Source organism: Poecilia latipinna, unplaced genomic scaffold (assembly GCF_001443285.1).
Source record: "Poecilia latipinna isolate Pla-1442-1.1 unplaced genomic scaffold, P_latipinna-1.0 Scaffold216, whole genome shotgun sequence".
Lineage (NCBI taxonomy): Eukaryota > Metazoa > Chordata > Actinopteri > Cyprinodontiformes > Poeciliidae > Poecilia > Poecilia latipinna.
Window position 1 is genome coordinate 403,472 of NW_015112832.1, and position 21,985 is coordinate 425,456.

Genomic DNA, 21,985 nt, shown 5'->3' on the forward strand with positions numbered 1-21,985 from the left:
TTGTCGTGGCTGATATTTTGTGAAAATCCGGCAGAACTGCTACGCTAATGAACTCAGATCGAAATGAAAGACGTCATGTTTACACACACATGCAGCAGGATGCTTACGTAGTTGGTCCACTACGGTAAGCAGCCGCCAACTTCTTTTTCCCCCGTAGAAGAAGTAGTGCGCGGTGCATGCTGGGATAGTTGTCAGAACGTTGGTTTGTTAATAAATTTTGATAATACATTTAAAGCCAGGGGGGGAGGGGCAGGGGAAGAGAGACAGAGACTCTCTGCAGCATGTCGGTTGGTCTGTGTTACCCAGAAAGCAGTTGGGCACAATATCGCAACAACAACACCGTGAGTGAAACAACAACTGGGCCAGCCTACTATATAAGGTACTCGGGGACCACTTTTTTCATAAATGTGGATGTGTAATAATAGAGTATGAAGCATCTGTTCTATGCGCCTTATGATACGGTGCGCCTAATATATGACAAAAAAGCCCTAAAATAGGCCATTCATTGAAAGTGCCAAAAATACAGTAAAAAGAATTTTGGCAAAATGTGGCTTGAATTCTGCGTTAGGCATTAACTGGCAAAATGTGAGTCACGATGCGACTCAGTACTGAAGTTGTATCAGTCACTGAGGCTGGCAGCGAGGTCGTCTTAAACTCAGCTGCACTGCATCGCTTGAGGCTCAGCCGCTCTGATCACACTAGTTACCCAGTGGAGGATGGTGATGTGAGTGCAGTCCAAAAGAGAGAAAAGAAACAAGAATTCACTCCAAACATGTCCAACTAATCACCTCCTCCCTTCTTCCTTAAACTGTTGAGACTCGAGTTGGTTCGCAAAGAAAAGACAGTGATTCACTAATTTTGCTCGTTCACGACAGACTCTCTGCGTGTGAGACGAAAGGAGGTGACGTGAGGAGCAGAGGGAGACAGAGAGTGGCAGCGCCAGTACAAACTGACCAGAAGTGACAGGCAAACTGTGACCAGAGGGAGGACACACAGCGTTGTGCGCTCTCTTCAGCTTGGCTGGTAAATGAAGAACACACACACACACCGGCTATTCAGGTTGGCAGCGAGGTGGCTTCAGACGGCCTCTCCTCAGCAGGAGCGACCTGGGTGAAGCCTCCAGATCGGCAGGCATCCACGCTGGCTAAGTGTTTCGAAGCGAGACGTTTCATTCCTCTGCGCCCTGAGCTCATGTTAATATTCTCCATTTGTAGGTCATTATGCAGTATTTACTACTGATCCTGCACTGTGACCAAATCCTGAATGCAGCTGCTTCTGGAATGCTTAAGCCTCTCTGTTCGCATTTGGTTGGACTTAAATCTATGAAATTTAAAACAATGAAATTAACAGCCTTCAATTCAAGAGCAAATTAATTCACATGGCATTAGAAAAAAAAAAAAAAAAACTACAGCCACTTAGACAAACCATCACAACATCCAGCAAAGCTGTTGGAAGAATCCAAAAGAGGATGTTGCTTAGCAATGGGGAAAGGCTGAGGACCAAGAGAAAATTTATCAAACAAACCCAAAGCTTCTGTTTCTGACTTTAACTCTGCGCCCAAGGCCACAGCACAGCAGTGCCGCTCTTATACCAACACAAAATATGCAGCGCTCATTAAAGAGCAATGTCAAAGAAGTTTATTGGGATTTATTGCAAATTGTTTTTGCTCTCAGATACAATATCAGTAATATTCTATAGTCGCGGTTTTGCATGGCAGACTAATTTGCGGTTTCGGTTTAATTCTGAGGGCCTTTTGTTGTCCTAACAATAATCTTTATATTCTGACTGAAAGGATCACATCTTTGAAAGTGTGAGATCTTTTGGCTTTCTAATCAGTGATTATTGTGTTGAAGTGCCTCTTATAAGCTCATCAGTATAAGCTAGCAGCAATCCAAAATGTGCAGCAACGTTATCTGCTGTGAAATACGTTCAGTATTCAATCAAAGAGACACTGAGGAAAAATGTAAATAATGTATTTGCACCTTTAATCAATAGTTAGAGGGAACACGTTTCTCTCTGTTTCCATATTCAATCAGCTGAACTGTTTAGCCTATATGAATGAAGCAAGATTCAATTTGCAGATATGCTGTGATACAAATGAGTAATTATTACTCTTGGCTGCAGCTGAGCTTTCTCTATTGTTTCTATATCCCCAGAGACACATATTTAAAAAATAACCAGCTCTGCGAACTCTCATTTCAAGTCCTTAAATGACTGCTGGTTTCTAAGCCAGCTCTGTAAAGTACATGGGGGAAAAGAAAAAAAAATACTTCTTGGATCTTTTTTTTTTTTTTTTAACAAAGCACATGCTCATCCATAAACAACAGCTTTCAAAAAGTCTCATCTTATAAATTTGTGCTTGTGTGCATTTATTCCACCTCACTGTCAACCTAGGATGCAGACACACACACACTTTCTTCATGCTTTCTTTCAGCAGGTCCTGACAGGTGGTCCTGTGGGACACATCTCAGCTGGCAGCAGGCTTCATCTTCCACTAAAACCAAGTCTGGGTCAGGGGTAAAAGTTTGAGGAGAGGGAGGACCCCGGTATATCACAGTGGAGCATATGTAAATGGGAAAACAAAGACTGCAGGAGGCCATACTTTGTTGTGCAATGAAAATGTGTTCTTTATCGATCTAGGTTTTCATTAGCTCAGAGTCACGAGCTTAAAAATGACCAGAAATTTGCTTAAATACATCGATCATGTTTGATGTGGCTTTAATATGAGTTTCACTTTTTTGAACTGAATTACTGAAATTAATTATCTTTTTATGACATTCAGAACATTACCTGTAGTATATGAATGAATGTGGGCCATCACTGAAGATATTTGTGTTGCATCTGCCAAAGGAGCAAATGCAGCCTTTACTGACAAGATCTCAAGGCAATGCATATAAATGTAATGCCGCTTTACATATAAAGCTTCAGCAGGTAATAAGGAAAATAGTTAGTAGAATCCAAGATCTATTCGCATCAGCAACTTTAAGCCAAACACTTGGTCGATTATTTTTTACTAATAACAAATGACTGTATCCACTAAGTTTTTAATGAGACAGCTGAGGTGACCCTTGATGAGCACACATGCTAAAAGGTTCACCTTTTAACCTTTTCTTTTCAAGAACATGAGGTTTCCTCGCGTTCATGAAAGAACAATAACACAATCACAAGAGAAACGCCAATTTAGAGAATAAAAATAACTTGTTGTTATTGTTGTTGTGCAATGAAACTATCTTGTAATTCTTACTTTATCCCTGCTGCCTCTTTTCACACGCTGTCAAACTAACCACACCTTTAATTCTGTCATCGCCACACTTGTCTTTGTACTTTTTTTTTTTTGAACCATTCATTTTTTTTTAGTTTGTCATTTTCCTTTCAGAATGACTTTGCCGCCTCCTCCTCTACTCCACCTCTTCCTGACGCCTGAGGGGCGTCATGAGAAATCTGTCACTTCCTGACTGTTCATCCACAACCAGCGCGCAGACTCCCAACATATCCTATCCTTTCACTTCTTTGATCTTGCTGCACCACTAGAGTCAACAAAAATGCTTTATATGCATTCCTTCCTTGTGCATCGATGCATGTTGTTTCTATGTTTTACTTGAGCTCTCCGTATTCAGATGTAAGTCAATATGTGTAATGCACATACTGACTTACATCTGGTTTAGTTCTGGTTCGAAACCAGCATATATCCTTCTAACACAAGACACCAAACATCTGTGTATCTCCATAATACAAATAATATTTACAAACTGTTTTCATACTTTACACGATTCCCCTCCAACTGCACATGCTGTACTTATTTCTCCCTGATTGAAGCGGTTTCAGTTATTCACATGTTCAAATGGGATCATTGGTGTGTTAACTTTTGCCAGATTCTTTTAAAGTGTAAAGAAGAAGAAGAAGAAGAAACAGCAGATCGATTCAGTGTACTTTTGTTCCACACTGGTGGAAGGAAAACAAATAGATGCATTGTAATTGGAGAAAAAAACAGAAGCTGCTTCTCCAGCAGCAATATGCCACTTTGCCCGTAAACGGCTGAGTCATGCACTAAAATAAGAAAGAAAACTCTCTATTTTTGTCAGACCACAATTAATGCCTCAGCTTCTCCAAGAAGCAACTCAAGATGGTATAGGTGTGAAACAGACAAAGTGCTGTAATAACACATGACATCAACAAATGTACCAGCTCTGTTCAAAAGGAGATATTTGTTTTGTCTTCACTGAAGTTTTACACCTTTTCTCAAAAACACTATTGATTACGTAGAGTTTTCAAATGTGAAAACAACAATTCACCTAACCTTGAAGAAAATAAAGCAAGCCTATCATAAATACACAAAACTATAACCCACTAATAAATCTGCTTTTGCAAAAATAAATTAATAATAAATGCAATTCTGGTCAGAAGTTTTTCTCCACTCACCTTCATGAATTTAATATTCATTTTGTGCTTTTAATCATTATGAGTGGAATGACTGTACGACAAACAATGGCAATGATTTTTAGGAACAACAAATAGGTGGGCTGTTTTTGAATTTATTGGGCTTTTTAAAGGACATTTCGTTATTAAGATTATTGCAGGATCTTAATGTTGAATGTGAAAAATATGTGGGTCAGGTTCGCCTTACTATGGGTTGTTTCTCCAACAAATAATGTTTGTATAGATTTGAGTTTGTATGTATTATTTTGAAACTACACTGGAATTCAATTAGATATAATCACAAGCTACAGTTTCATCCATAAGATAGAAAATAAAGAAGGAAAATTGTAATGTAAAAAGTATGTATAGAAGTCCAGTGAAAGAAATCTACGGTAATGTCTTTTTATTAATACAACAGAAAAAAAAAATCATGTTTCAATAACAACCCTAACCCTAGAATCACACCTGGGGATAGAGAACATATTAAATGGTGTCATAAGTCCACTAAATCCAGAAGAAGAAGAAAAAGAAGAAGAGCTGTAGCATCTAATGTGTCAGTGTTTGATTTCTTTTTCTTTTGCTTGTTGCGACTTCACTGGAAGGTTCATGACCAAGTCAGTTTATTCATAAGTGCATGCTCCGGACACCAAAGGTCAAAAGTCTGCTCACAGTCTTTTTTTTTTCTGCATACCCAGCAGCGACGCCGCGTGTGTTTTCAGCAGCCAATTTTAAGCTGTGAAAACGACGGCTGAAGTTGTGCTGCAGTATCAGCTCACTCAGCTGTGAAATATGGCTGACATGGCCGTGTGCAAACGACAATTACGCCTCGAATCCCTGACAAAGTGACCACAGAGCACTAGTTGTTCACTCAACTGTGCAATATGAACTGGTGGACCCTGCCTGCAATGCCTCTATTTGCCCAAAACACAATCGCTGCGATGTCACACACAGTCCCCGGCATTTGCTGCAGAAAGAGATTGGCACCAAAGTGACAGGAGGGAGAAGAGCCTATTTGTGCTACTTAACAATGGCTGAAAGAGGAGGACAGGCTTTATTGTGCGCTCGCAGATTGACTGCCTACAGTGGATTTCTCATCTGTTATTACTGTGTTTTTACTATATGATGTCAGTGCAGCGTTTGAGTTTCATTTTGATCTAGAAGAGGAAAAATTTGCCTCCTGACCTCTAAGATGTGCTTGAAATAGTTTAGTTTGAAGCTGCTTTAAATTAGTATTTGTTTAAATTCTTCCTGCCAGTGGAAGAAAATCAATAAATATTGAAACATTTTCAAAACTGGGTCCATATACAGGCTGTTTTCAGCTATGCATTGAGTGCAGCTTGTGATGATGACAGAAGCAGGATTAAACTCTTGTTTGTCTTGGATTTCTAACACATTAATCTTGAATTTCAGGCCTCATTTCACAAAGGAAGCTTCAAAATTCGAGCTGTCAACTCACCATTTCTGCAAAGGGGGGGGAAAAAAAATAACAGTGACTCAGATTCTTGAGGTTGACAGGCCCACAGTGCCTCATTATTGCTGATTGGATAATTGCTGTTTTCAGATGATGTTCTAAGAACCACTTCTTATTCTTTAATTAGCATTTTTTATTTTTTTTTACAATTTGTAACACTTTTCTTTGTGACATTTCATTGTTTTCTGAAGCTGCAGCCTCCAAGAAGACAACCCAACTAGAATGTTTTAAAATGTAGTCAAATACGGTATTTTTGTTCTGACAATCTTTTCACCCATAAGTGGTTAAAAATACAACTATAAATGTTCAAAAGAATCTCACCGACATCACATTTTATAAGCCTGCTTCTACACACCAGGGGTTCATTGTTGCAATCTTGTTTTTTCTCCCCTGCATGTTTGGATCTTGCAGTCGTCTGAAATAAACATCCAGAAGTTACTGCTTCCAGTTGACACATCAGATCATGTGTTTGGTGACAATAACAACGCCATCATACACCTCACCTCTCGTCCAATGATCGCTAAACATCAACAACAGCTCTCTGGCTCACTGCGTGGATAGACAAAAGGATGAATGGATTAATAATGGTGTGAAAGCCTGAATCTTCCGAAGTACAACACAGTGGTTTCCTTTAGCTTACCTCACAATTTCGCTTTATCTCATGATCTCATTCTCTGGTTCGATTAATAAAAATGGATAGAGCTTTGGCCTGTAAAGTGCCTTGAGATGAGATTTATTGTGAATAGATTTATACATAGCCTTTATTGGTTGGCAAAAAAAAAAAAAAATCTCGGGCTATTCTAGAATAAAACATTGATAGCGCAGTTTGTTAGAAACAGCTCCAAAGGGCAGCAGTGACGGTTTTCCAATTACCACAAAACATTAATAACGAAATGCCTGTTTTAATTGCCATAATTTTCCGTTCTGTGTTTTGATTTAAGAATATCCAGAGCCGCATGGAAAGAGTCCAACGCAAGGCCTCATTTTGTGGATGTTTCCTATGATTAGACAGAGGTCGGTTCTGAATAAATTCACAAAAACTCTGAAAATGTGATCACTGATTACATTCTGTGTCTAAGACATTAAAAGTCATTAACGCCTTGAATTAACTCTCTATTCATAAAATCTGTCATAGATTTAAAGTGAGCTTGGAAGCACCGGCTGAATGTAACACCTAACACTTAATTAAAAGACTTCCTGTGCTCGATGAAATTCAAATAAAGCCTGGAGTGTCATAAATCTTGGCAACAGACAAGGCACCACTGGACAGATTTATTGGCTTTTTATCTTTGTGCTGAAACTCAGCAAAGCTCAGCTTATTGGGCTGACGAATAAACACGGTATTATGTCAGAAGATTATCAGCTCTGTATGGAAACAATTGATTGTTTGCCTGTTTAATGCAAATGGATCAAAACAATCCACTGTGAGCAAGTTTTGTTGGTTGGCAATGCCAGACGGTGCTGGTTTGTGAGTGGACAAAAATATTAGTACGTTAGAAAGATCTGCAAAAGCTTCTCTGATCTGCGTTTAAGGGGGGGAGAGAGAGATTTTGCAGCAGCCGTACATTTACTGACATGTTGCAGAAAATAGAAACACAGCTGCAAACTAATTTTCACACATGTGCACACCCCCACAGTCATGTCATCACTCACCTCTGCATACATCCTCACAGCATACATGATTAGCACTGCTATTAATAATCTGGATGTTCATTACGCTGAAGAAGACAAACAAATTACCACAAACTGCAGATTTTTAATAATGTACCTTTGTTTCATATTAATTGTACAATTAAAGATTAAGCGCATGGTTAAGATATAAATTAGACTAATTATATTTTTAAAAGGTTTCTAAAAAATTAAATAGAATCACTTTATCAATCCCTGTTTGCAACAGACGCAGGAACAGAAGCTGCTAACAGGCCAATTTCACTCCTAATGAGAGGATTAATTTGTCCATTAAGGTCTTTGTGAAAATACAGAGTTATTGGAGGGCAAAACTGGGCGGAAACACTCACCGTCTCCTAATGGTAATCATTAAATTAACTAGATAATTAGAACTAAACTCAGAAATTTCTAAGCTTTGATATTTTGTGCAGCTGCGCTCGTTATAAATCTTTATCCACTGGTGGAGTCAGAGTCAGCAAGCCACATCCATCTCTCTGCCTCCCTCTTTCCTCTGCTACAGGCAGTAATATTTATGGACTGTCTGCAGGGTCACACGGTCTCACAGAGAGCACCCATAAAAAATATCGCCACTGTCCTGCTGGCCCTTCAGGAGTTATGTGATTGTAATGGAAAGTCTACGGTTTTTATGTGGATGTTGGGTTAGAGATTTGCGCATGTTGTTGGTGCATTTGTAGATGTGGATGGACTTGGTTTGTATTCCAGTTTAAAAGAGGCACCTCAGATTGGAGGTTGTGTGTTTTACGAGCAGCCAACAAATATTCCCCAGCAGACTTTGGCAACGGCAAGATGGGAAATGTTCACGCAGCTGGGACACAAGATTGTGGAACAAAAGCCAAACATTTCTACAACACCAAGGAGTTTCAATTATAGTCTATGTGGCCTTTAATAAGGAAATCAGTCTCAAATTGGACTTTAAGACTATAAAGCCCAAAATATTAATAAAACGGTACTGTGTGCCTGGAAAATATCCATTGTTGTGCCTTAAGGCTGTGAAGTCATGTTTCATGAAATATAAATATATGTCTTTAGCAATATTTACCACAGTCAGATTTGATGTTATAGGCATTTTAGCTTTCTAGAAATGTCAATATAAGTAATCTAATTTCTGATAAGAAACAAACTCGGGCATCATAACTGCAATTCAATGATGCACAAATCTGCCCCTCCATATCAGAATCTCATCTGACAATTATCTGAAAGAGAAATGACTGAAAAGATATTAGATGGTTTCTAGTTTAAATATCTTTACACTATTTTATTTCTCTTACAAAGTTTATGTGCCAGCTTCAAACTGTTATAAATATGTCACTAAAAATAAATAAGGTTCAGTGTCTAAGCTTGATGTCTATTTATGCTATTTTTCCACCTTTTTAAAAGATTATCTGATGAGATAGAAGCAAGATGTTACTCAACTGATAGAGAAATAATAATCATAGGTATCTCTGGTTTCAGAAAAACCAGAGATACTGGTTTGACTAGCAAGTGTAACGTGATTTAGGGGAATCACATTTCAAAGGGTTACAATTGCTCTATGAACTCAAAGGCTGCCTTGTTCCCTTAATTCAAAATTATAAGGGACATTGTTAAAAATTTTCCCCCATGGCGTAGCACAAGATTTTGATGGAGCATCTTCATTCTTAGTTTTTACCAGTTCATCTCTTGCGAACGCATAACCCGTGTATTTATATCATTTAAGCCTAAATGGTCATTATACAAAACTATTTTTGCTATGTTTTTATTAGCATTTCATACCATACATAACACATAACATTAATACTGTCTACAATATTATTTAAAGCATAAAATGTTGCATATGTAAGTTTCTTTGCTAGCTTTCAAAGTGATTTGCATTGAGGCCAAACCCCCCCCCCATAAAAAAATGTGATAGATAATCTAAGTCTTTTTCTCCCTATGGCACAGAAAGAAATGAGACATAAACTGTATGAGTGCAGCTAAGTGGTTTACTGACTGTCATCTAATGCAGGAATATGGCAACTTGCACATACCAGCTGTTACAAACAGCAGACACATCATTAGTGCTATTTGCTTTGTGAATGACATGTTCAGAAGGAGCACATAATGCTAATGTCGGGCTGTTTATCAACATGAATCCATTATAAAGGATTTTATTTACATCCTAGGATACACAATACATATTCACATGCATCTTTTAGATGTCTCATTGTTCTATTAAAATCCCCTGCATCCTTGTGTCTAGGTTGACTTGAAGACTCAAGCTGGTACCTGACAAACACTCAATCAAAGTCGATGTGAAATATTTGACAAAGATCACTGCATGATGTCCCATAAAGGCAACAATAGCATACTGGACGTCCTCCTTGACTGCAGCCGACAGACTGACAGTGTAATCAGCATGATCACTGTCATGTTATAAACAAGCATAATCACAAAAGAGCTGATAAATGGCACAGGGCACGTGGGCACAGGACAAGGTGGCAGGTTCTAATCTTGAAAGATCAAAATGTGAATGACTGTTTTTAGAGTCTTTAGTGTGAACAGACGGGCATCACAGTGAAGGTAATATTCATCACCCAAACCAAGAAACATGCTCCATTTCCTGCCTGTCAATCCAAAGGTTAATGGAAACATCAGAGAGTCACATCAAATCGCCACCAAGGTAACCATCTGGGTGGAAAGGAAAGGTTTCTGCTGTAGCCACAGCAGCACTTTTTTCTTTCTTTTTTTACTTTAAGAGGTGGAAGTCAAAGATTTTCTTTACAGTCACTAAAGAATCCTTGGAGAGTCAACGGTGTTACAAGAGCAGAAAAATATGCTTAACCTCAAGAACTCTTGGGAATGAACAACAGCAGCTCATTTCTACGAAAAAAAAGAAGAAAGCAAGACCAGCACTGTAAAAATATTTTTGCCTGCATGATTTATCAATCTCAGATGAAACAATGCACTGTAGGTGAAATATTGAGGTCAATCTTTGTAGCGGTGAAGATTGCAGTACTATGTGGAAACAGGTCACTTAATAGATTCTTATTGGCAAGGGGGTTTAAGGGGGTTTATCTAATTTGGGATCTGTAAAAACACATATGTATCATATTTTAAACTCCATGTAGTACATTAAAAACAGCAGTGCCGATGTGAATAGACATTTTACTTCGACTGTATCATTACAGGGCATGTTGTTTTTTTCTTGTGTGCTCTCCATTTTTTCTAGTGAAACAATGATTGAAGTCCACAGGTGCTTGTCAAAGAAGAGCAAACATCAGCACGCTCAGATGTTCTCTGACAAGGCACAAGAGGAAAATCCATCAAAGTCAGAAGAATCTGTCCTCTGTGAATCACAGACGTCTGGGTCGGATTTCATGCTGCACCAAATTTTGCTGAGATATCTCAGTCGGGACCAAATTGATGGACTGGAATGCTAGTGAAAAAATAAAAAATAAAAAATAATATATATATATATATATATATATATATATATATATATATATATATATATTGAAGTTGTACTATTTGATAGCAGAAGCCAAAGCAACAGCAGATTTATTTGTTTATTTATTCCTTCGTGCTTTTTGGAAGAAAAATGGTTTGAATAGAACAATAAATATTGTCCCTTTTAGAAGGGACTTTTAGTGCAGAAACAGTTCATAAAACAGGAAAGCACTCAGAGCTCACATACTCCTCCATTACCATCCAGCCTAAGAAGAGGACAACCTCAACCTGCATGGAAACACAGAGTAGATGCTCACGCTGTTACCTCCCGACACCTCACAAGCGCAGTGACCGTTTCACCTCTCCACTCTTGTGCCTCTCCATTATTTAAATCCCTCGCTGTTATACTTCAGCCCACTGACGACACTACGGTGCTCATAATAGCTTGTTTTTATGAATGAACCAAACCACGTTAAAGTAAACAATGTAAATATAGTTTACACTGGAATCATTGTTTTGGATTTAGTGTGATAGTTGAGAAAAAAAAAGCTTTCTAGTTTGCTGTGAAAATGGAGTACTACAAAATGTAAATGTTTATTAGAAAGGACAAAATCCAGGAACCTGGGATAAACCACATTTGTACTTAGAAGCATTAAAGAATGTATGCTAATTATGAAAGAAGCAGTGACTGAATTCATTAAGTAATTATATTTCCAGACAACCCAAGTTCATTTACAAACTGAGCTGTTTTTTCAGGAACAAGACTGTAAAAACAGCCTGTGTGCTACATTCAAGAGAGAGATTTATTTGATGCATCAAAGAGTGATGTCATCACTGCTGATGTCATTGTTACCAATGGAACTCAACATTCTAATGGTGCATTCACACCAAACACGCTTTGAGCGTCAGGCGAGTCTGCTTTATATTCAAAGTCTATGTGGAGCATTGGATGCGCTCGACGCACCCAAACGGTTCAAATTGATGCTCGAAACACGCCGCATCGGCCCTCAACGTACCTCCACATAGAGTTTGAATGTAAACCAGATGCCCCTGACATATAATGTGTTATATGTCTAGTGTCATATTAGGTCCATCATATTAGGACCAAAGCCTGGTCCTAATATGATGGATTCATTGCTTTGGGTCAGGGGTAATGTTTAGAGGTAGGATGCAAATTAGGTTTTAGTTAATGTTAGGGTTAGGAATAGATTAGTATCGGTTAAGGTTAGGGGAAATATCTAGGTTAGGAAAAATCGCAGCTACTAAAATGAAGGGAAATCAATGCAAAGATCTAATATGGGTCGAAATAGTTTTGACAAACCTCTATAGCATTTTGTTTTCTAAATCATTGTAAAAATAACAATTATATAATGTTGTTTTTCTTCCAATTGCATAGCTGCAGTACACTAGTAGTCTAATGCGTTGAATGTGCTGAGACACATTCAACGCATTAGAAACAAAAGATTCTGATTTTGGTTGCGAATGGTTTCTAATGCATTGATTGTGTCTAATCTGGCTCTGCTATTGTCCAGAAACAACCAATCAGAACCAAAAGTTTGCCTTTTGGTTCTGATTGGTTGTTTCTGAACAGCAGCAGAGTCAAAGGAATTTTCACAGATTCTCTGTTTCATATTCTACTGTCAGACACTTTTAACAAATATTCATTCATCCATCATCTAACACGCTTATCCTTGCACACACACATTCACACTTTAGGACAATTTAGAGAGATCAATTAATCAATTAAACATCGGTTTGGATAGTGACCTAGGTTAGTGCCACCTGGGTGTGGGTCGGTGTAAAGGCCGAGCCGGACTTAGCTTGGCCTTCATGCCAACGCCAACATGAAGACCCTCCATGCAACCAGTGGAGGTTGGTTGCATGGATGTCTGTCTTTCCTCGGACCTCCATGTTTGATTGGAGGTCCATCTTTCTTCGGACCTCCCTGGTTGATTGGAGGTCCGTCTTTCTTCGGACCTCCCTGGTTGATTGGAGGTCTGTCTTTCCTTGGTCTCCTCTATTTGGAGGGAGCCTTCTGTTTGCAAGCTAGATGTGGGTCGGCGCAAAGGCCGAGCCAGGCTATGCATGGAGACCCCTTGTTGATTGAAGGTCTGTCTTTCCTTGGTCTCCTCTGTTTGCAGGGGGAGCTCTGGTTGGGTGGAGACTCTAGCATGGTTGTTTTCTAGAGCAAGTTTTAACTCCACCTTCAGGTCTGCAACCTGACCCTGCAGAGCTTTCACCACTTCCTCCTGAGCCTTAAATTTGGAAGCCTGCTCAGAGTGACTTTTGAGCTGCTCCTCATATTTAAGTCTCACTCGGTATTCTTCAACCATTACTTCAATCAGACCTTTATTGCGGGAGGCGTATTTTGCAGCCTCCCGCTTGAAGTACTCCAGCTGTTGAAGAACGCTCTTGTCAACTGTGACTTTGGAAGAGCAAGAAACCTTTGGCACATCTTTAATCTTTTGCTGGTGACGTTCTTTTTCCAACATTGTTTGCAGTCTTTGAATCTCCTCCTGCTGGGATTTGACTTCAGCCTGACATGCAATCCTTCGGTCTCTTTCCTCGTGGAGTTCAAAATTCTTTCTCTGCAACTCTGTTTTAAGATCGTCTACCTGCTTTGTCAGATCTCTGATGTGTTGGCTTCTCTCTTCCATGTTTTCCACTGAGGGGGTGATCTTGAAGCCAGCAGAGGGTGTTGTTTCCTGCTTGACTTCCAATGATCTTGGACTCTCAAAGTCGCCGGAAGGACTTGATTCCCCCTGGATCTCTGATTGATCTGCCGGCTCAATGGGGCTGACACTGTCATCTTCAACAGGGAAAATGACAGCGTCATAGTCGACTTGGATGTTGAGATCTACTATGTCGACCCATGAAAGCTTAGCTGGAAAAGCTTCATGTTTGCAAACAATCTGTTGTTGCTTCATGTCTATAGTCTAGTAACTTCTTGCTTCTCTGAACGTCGAACGTGCTCTGAAGAGTGATCTGCCGCGATTGAACTGTGGAACAGGTCAGAGAAAACTCTGTCTGCGAGCCACATTCAAGAGAGCGATTCCCTTGTGATATCATAGAGTGATGACATCACTGCTGATGTCACTGATACCACTGGAACTGAACATTCTATCCACCTTATTCCTCGGAGGCTTACTGGGGAAACGATTGTGGATCTTACTTCCGGCGCCCACCGAAAGTAGCAGTATTTCAATGTAATTTATAGGATTTTTGGCTAATCTATATTCATGATAGAAGTTACATCTCTTTTCAGTTAATTCACTGCCTTGCACAGCAACATTAGAACAAACATTCGCATTTCACTGCCCCTCATTAGCGTTAGCCTTTCCCCTAAAAATAGCTTATAGCTATTTTTCTTATTGGCCACGCTTTGTACACTGAATGGAGGAAGTCAATGTAAGACAACATGCTAGTGATGTCCCACATGCTACTGACAGCATTTAGGCTAATGTTAGCAATTTGGCTCATTTTAACTTGTACACTAATTTCAACATACTGAACAGCATAAGTTGATGTTACTCAATATGCTTGTGACTCTCTTGCTCTTGAGTACTTTGTCGCTTACTTTAGCATTGATGCTAATTTGTAGCGTCAGAACGCTGGGTTCCAACCGACAGGCACACTTTGGCAGGCCCCATTTAAATTTCTTCAGAAATTTTCTAGTTGTTCTCTCTAATTTGTCCATTGATGTAAGTGAGTTTGCCTCCATGGTTGTGTCTATATGAATCTTTTATTCATGTAATGGCCTCTGGACAGAGGTTCAACTCTACAAAAATCAAGTGAGCATTCAAAAAAGAACGATGGATGAAACTCATTCCATCTTTTATTTCTCTTCAAAAGAACTACTTCAAGTGATGTCACCAAGTGAGTCGGTTCATTTGCATCTTCTCTACTTCCAGGGCTCACTAAAGAAAATGCTGCTGGCAGCCTCACACATCTAAGAACACCAGGATTTGCAGAGAAACATGTTCGCAGTTAATTGCTGTTTTCTTCTAGTTCCAGTCTGAATCTCCAAATGACAGAAACAAGCTCCTCCTATTTAACACAGACATTTACAGCTTGGCAGCAGCATAAAAGATGGTCATGAACTCAATTTTTTCCTCATAATTCATATTGTCCCTTTTAACAAATTAGATCCCAAAAGACCAAATTAGGACTTGTGTATTGATTCCGAAATTCATTTAAGCTTAGTGAAATGGCTGCAAGCAGAAGTGAAAGCTGTATTGATCATACTAAACCCTCAGCTATAAACAAGCATTCAGAAACACAGTTGTGCAGGCCTCATTCCTGACAAGAAGATTATATGTATTAAAGCACAAGGTAAGTCAATATTTCTGTTTAATTTAGTTGCACCGAAATATGGAAATAGCTTTACATTAAACCTAAAAAGAGGTATTTAAAGAATTTATTGCCTGTATTGGTGGAGAGTTTTAAAACATGAATTTCACGTGGCACAACCATCACACAGTTATTCCCCAGCAGGAATAACTGCAAACCGTCCTCTGATGCATATAATCCATCACTGTCAGAAAAAGGCAAAAGAGTGAAGGGCGTTTTTTTTTGTTTTCCATCTGACCATCTGAGTGATATGTTGAAACTCCTCCTTGACAATAATGGAGAACACACTAATGAGCCCTTAAGACAACTGCTTTCTCTTTCAATTAAGCGTAATAACATCTCCATAAATCTAAAAATGTTTCAGAAAACGCTGAATTTTTCATCCAACACGTTTTGTCTCTTCATAACTAGTCCACCTCTTACCACCAGCACCCAAATACACCCTGTTTCACATTTTGTATTTCTTTCTTCCCCACTATGTTTGGCCTGCCAAAACTATTATTTCAAATAAACATAAAGAGCTGAAAGTGGAGAAAGATTAAACTAATAACTATTTAGTTTAATACCACTAATAATAATCCCATCTGTCTCTTCAGCTTGGGTTAGCTCAGCTCAGTCTGAGTCTCGGGGGATGGATTCAGACACAGCTTTAGTCTCGTGATCACATTTTAGTTGCCAGGTAACTACTGATGAATCCAGAAAGAAATGGCATGAGCCAAGAAACAGTGCGGCTTCTAATTCTCACATGTGCTTCAACACTTTTTTAGGTTTTAACACATTTTTTATGTTTACTTTAAAGAATAATTAGACATTGCAGTCTCTGTTAGCAAGATGTTTGTGTACCCACAATAAAAACAATAAAACACCAATAACTTGAATGCAGAACCAAGCAACCTTGAGTCGATACAGGAAGTTTCTTTCATATTCTTGGATGTAGTAAGTAAATGTTCTTATCCAAATAAGATCAAAGTGTAATTTGAGATGATATTTTATTCATTCAAAGAAGGAAATTAAGCGAACAAGTAAACAACATAATCGTATTAATGAATCTGTGTGACTCTAAATCCCAGACAGGAGGAATAAAAAGCCTCGAGGGAAGACCCTGACTCAGACAGATGTATTTGCGGTACTCACTATCCTAGATAATTTTTTTTTTCCCCCAGCACACACTGTAGTAAATTGCTAAACTCTTATTTATGTCACTCCTCCTCACCTTTGCTTGTTTACTGATAAAACAGAGACAGCTCAGCTCCATGTCAGTGTGCAATAAAGTATCATGCACATGATATAAGATTAAAAGAGCGATGACAAAGCTGTGTCACAGTCCTCTTGAGAAAAGGACCCAAACACTGAACTAATTAAGGGCCTTCAAGGGCTGGAAATTGAAGTCATAAAACTTTTAAATGAACAATAAACACATTAAACAATTGTCATTAGGAAGTTGAGTTCAGATGTGTGGGAAAAGAGGAAAACAAATGAAAGAAAGACGATTGATAAACTTCACTTAACCAAACTATTGTGGCCGTAAACACACAAGATTTGATCGTTCACACACAACCAGAACCATCTATTTACACACAGTGTAAAAAGACATTCTTCGCATCAAACCGTACGTTTTCCTATTTCAGGTCAGTTAGGTTTGGCAAAGTTATTTGTGTTGGCTCAATCCCAGAAAAATGTATTCTCTGGGAAAAACTGGATGATGTTGTCTTGGCTTTGTAAGGTTTGGTTATTATAATTTGAGTGAAATGGAGGCACATATACAGCTAACACACTCCTTGTGACCAGGTTACAGTAATTCTGTAAGGCGACATGAGCCAAACTTTCTGCAAACTACTGCATGAGTAAATGGGGAAGAACACCCAACACTTTTGTGTCGAAACATTCAGGTTAAAAGTAGACTTATATATAAACCAAAGAAAATGTATAAAACCATTTGACAGAAAAAGATTCTGCCACGTAACGTGCAGGCCCTTAGCTCATAAAGTGAAATTTAAGTTACAGAAAAATGAAAACGATATTAGAAATCCAAACAAATACAAAACAGGAATAATGTTCTCCTCAGTCTTAGGGATGTTGATTAATAACCACCATAATGAAAGTTTTTCTAACAACAAATCACACGCTGTGAGTATTGACTTGGCTGTGAAACAATAGAACCATTGTAGACGTATGCAAAAAAATATATATATAATTATGCTTTTTAACCTTTAATTACTGCACGCGTGCAATCAAAAGATCATTGTCTCATAATAAATGCCTTCAAATGTATATTGTTGTTATTACATGATCATTGTCTGGACCATTTATGAGAGCCCCGGCTTGCAGAAGTCAGCTTAGAAAAACAAATGTCTAACACACGTGCTTAAGCAGTCTGGAGGAACATTAGTTTAAGCAAATCACGATGCAGAGCATGGCCACCCACAGTTGGCAGGTGGGTTGGTGCAATGTTGCCAGCTTTTAAAATTGTCCAGCCGGTGTATTAGTCACCTGCCAGTCATCACTGGGTCCAGGCCAGAAGCTTGCCTGTCAGGGCTGAACATGAGTCTTCAGGGTAACAGTCATGAACACAAGAAGGAATATTAAGACTCCTTTAAAGGCAGCAATAAAGCCCGAGATGATTTTTACGAAGACAAAGAGAAGATTTTCCAACATCTTTAACAGGGTGACCAGTGTTTGTGCACCCTTCAGTGGTGGGACTCTGCTTTTGATCTGTAGGAGCAGGAATGATTTTGATGTCTTCATTTGGTTTGAGGTTGCATTAAGGCGGTGTGAGCTGGGGGAAGGGAATAAATACACACACACACACACACACACACACACACACACACACACACACACACACATGCACACAAGCAAACACATACAGGAAGAAAAAGGATGCAGAAAAAGCAGCAGGGATGCAAGGTGATAAAACTTAAGGGAGTAAGACAAGCTGTTTCCTGCATGGTGGGGGAGGGGTGTAAGATCATGTGTGTTACACTGGAGGAATAAAATGAGATTATTTGTGGCACTAAAGGAGCATGAAACAGGATTGGATTGGGGTTTGTAGAGTGTGGGCTACTCAAGTCATGATCTCAGCTTAAAAAAAAAAAAAAAGAAACAAAAAAAAAACCCTCAATCAAAGCTAAATCTTTTTGTGAGCAAAAGAAGAATGATTTATGATACAGTATACTACATGTGAATGTAAAACAGATCTGAATGGGTCATTAATTATGCATTTGTTTTCAAGAGCCTTCTACAAAGTGCTAAATAAATGTCCCTGTTATCGGACGTGTTATCTTGATTTTTTTTTTAAACAAAATTTCCAACCTTTTTAATTTCTGTGTTCCAGTCTTTGTTGTATTTCTTCCCAAAGCATGTTTGTGGCGAAATGCTTTTTATGCATGTCGTTAAGATCAATACAGACACTTTTTTCTACAGCATAAAGACATCCAGATGTGAGAAGTACAATGTTGACTGATGTGTCTACCGATGCTACCCCAAACCTGTACAGATGGCAAATCCAGGTGGTCATAAAATAACCCGGAAAAATATCAAAAGTACTCATTTGAATCAGTCAAGGTTGGTGGTCATGATTTAAAAATAGCAAAGAGGCTGCTCTAACATTTACCTAAAAGTTTTCTCTCTGTCCTGAAGAAACAAAAATGACATTTTTACATTACAGTTGATCTAACAAAATAACATTTCAGTAAAAGATCATATGAAGAGTCAAATGAGATGTTTATAGAGTGATGTAAGAGGCTTTTTTTGCAATTTCGAACCTGGACGACTTGATCTTGATAATGCTGGCTGTTAATCGACAACATCAAAATAGTCATCAGCTGCAGGAAATCTACAAACACACTAATTGAAATATGTATCTGCCAAAAAGGTTGCCATTTGTCAAAAACAACTCCAACTATTTTGAGCTATTGACTCAGAAGGGTTGTAAACTACTGCTTTTCTAACTTCCTGTAGCAGCTAGCTGTACTGCACAGCTCAACAAGTAAATATCTGGTTACAGCTAGGTTTCTTTGATTTCTGTCATCTGTAATACTGCTTCAGCAAACATAATTCATTTTTTTGTGTAAAGTTGCTTTTTGTTGCATCATCTAGCTGCAGCAGCCTCCACCTTGTAGTTGATTTGAAACAGATACTTTTATTGGATTTAAGTCTCTCAGTTTTATGTGTTCCACAACAGTTCTAGTGAAAACAGTTCTAAGCCGACCCAGTTGCTGAATATTTTACTTTCAAGAAGTCAAACTTTCTGCTAATCTTTCAAAACTGTCAGTCAAAATGTTTCCCTATTTTTCTTGAAGTATTTCAAAGGCTCTCTGTGCTCCAGTCCTCAAAGCTGGAGTAATTTAGAAAGCTTTTTGTTAAGCCTTTGAGCGCTGACCTTTGAGTCGTGGATTGAAATTTAGTTTTGAAGCATTTTATCAACCTGTCATTTTGTAATAAGCTGAGAGAGATCTGTGGACCTGAAACTATGAAAACTTCTTTAAAAATTGATCGCAGGACCCAACCTTCATTTAACTTTAGAAGTTAAAGCTCTAGTCTGTGTCCATCTGAACAGTTGCTAAGTCATAAACGCAACCATCAACAAGGCTAAGAAGACACATGCATCCACAGCACCAGATTTATTTCAGTGTCAACAACATGTCATCTGCTGTTTTCCAGCGAGAAGAAAAAGTTTCATCTGTTTCACAGCTTTTGGTAAACTCAGAATCAGCAATATGGACTCCCACTAGCCAAACCTCACACTTATTTCAGCATTCTGCTTCTTCTGACTTTTCCTGTCAATTCTGATCTCATCTACACTGTGGTGTTTTGTTTTTTATTTTTGCTCTAGTGGCCTTTATTTGATAGTTAATTGACAGGAAAGTGGGTAATGAGAGAAGGGAGTATACATGCAGCAAAGGTCGCCAAGGCCAGGAATCGAACCTGTGACAGCTGCGTTGATGACTAAGGTCTCCATATGTGGGTTGTGCTTAACCCCTGTACCACCACAGCACACCCCATATGTTGTGGTGTTTTGTAGGCTAAAGCCAGGGACACCACGACCCCACCATCACGCTAAAAGACTTTATTTCACTCCAATGTTGTTGGTTTGTTCGGAGCTGTGAGATCAGCAGCCGAGTGTGGGCGTTCAGAGGACACTCACCACAAGAGAGAGCGGCCTCTTCCATGACACCACTCCGATGAGTCCAGAGAGCAAAACCTGAGGGAAAAAAACAAAACAAAACAGATGCTGTCAGGAAACGTCACTGACACTAGCACGAAAATGCAACAAATTGTTTGTTATCAGTTCCTCTGTCTTGGCCATTATTTCTGCAGGAGCTTGAATATTTTTGAGCCACGAGTTCACTTTGTTGGAGGACAACAACTGAAGCAATTAATTGCATTTATTCAATTTTCAAAAACTAATTTAAAAACATCAACTGTTTATAGAGACTGTTTGTAGGTTTGTTGAATTTGTCTTCCTGAAACCTGTTTGTTCATCTGTTATTACTTCTGTATAGGTATTTCATCAACAGGGGTGTTTAAAAGAGGCACTGCACGAAATGTAATGCAAATGTCTAAACAATCACTTGTTGAAAACAAGTGGCATCAACTATCATGACGATGATGCCACAACTTGTCCAGTGACTCACCAATAAACTATTGACATTAAACTGTTCCTTTCATAGTCTGATAAAAGAACTTCCTGAACAAAAATGATGTGAATAGGTAAGCCAAATCTCTTAAAACAATGACACATAAAGGACAAATTCTGATGCTGATGAAAACCTGCAATCAGTGGGGATGAAATGTAACAACATGTACTTCCTAATATAACAAAATGGGCTTTTAGCAGGAACATTTTCAGTCTGCTGAAGAGGAAAAGGGAGTCAGGAGTGAGGAGAACCCTGGAGAAATGCTGCAGCTAAGCCATCGATGACACTCTATATATCTATATTAACAATACCAGTGCATAAACTAAAAAAAAATCACAACACACCAGACCGGTTAAACAAAAATCAACTGTACTTTATTGATAATTGATTCAGGCTCTGTACTTTTCTTAAACCTGACATATCAGACCATGGCGTGCTAATTCACAAATGCACAAAATAATTTATTTCTGCTCATGTCCATCATATTTTTAACCAATCTTTTATCTGAAATGTGTGATTTTTTTCTGAGGATCACATACTATTTTTCTTTCAGTTGCGGTGGAATTAGCCTTGCCCTGTACAATGTGCTGCTTACCAAGTAATAATGCAGAAGACGTGATGCCTCTGAAGAATAATAAATGTAGCCTGTAGCTTATTACGAGTGATTTACCACCCACACATCCCAGTACAGTGCCATTTCATTAGGCTGCTTCCGGTAATTGAAATGGGCTGGAAAGGCTGTTAGCACTCAACAGTTTGTTGAGCCACATCTTTAAGATGTCCTGGTTTTAATTTAAATGTGTTTTTATTTGCTGACAGGGGTGATGTAGTGCAAATTAAACCACAGATTTCTCCGAGCGTAGTCGGCGAGGAAGAGGAGGATTTAACCCATCTATTTTTAGAAAAGTTAAATGACATCGAGATGAGACGGAGTTAGATCCGACATAGTTCAACAAAACAATTATTATTGATAAAATAATCTAAAATATTGATGCAATTGAAAATTTTATCTGCA

General features: G+C 38.6%; 1 protein-coding gene across 1 annotated transcript in view; it reads right to left on the reverse strand.

The window, feature by feature from the left end:
- Positions 1-20,564, reverse strand: part of fam189a1 (family with sequence similarity 189 member A1) — a 60,445-nt gene extending 39,881 nt beyond the window's left edge. The window contains exon 1 of the mRNA XM_015031764.1: positions 20,478-20,564. The gene's annotated coding sequence lies outside the window, so the exon portion shown is untranslated. The remainder of the gene's footprint in view (positions 1-20,477) is intronic.
- Positions 20,565-21,985: the final 1,421 nt, after the last annotated feature.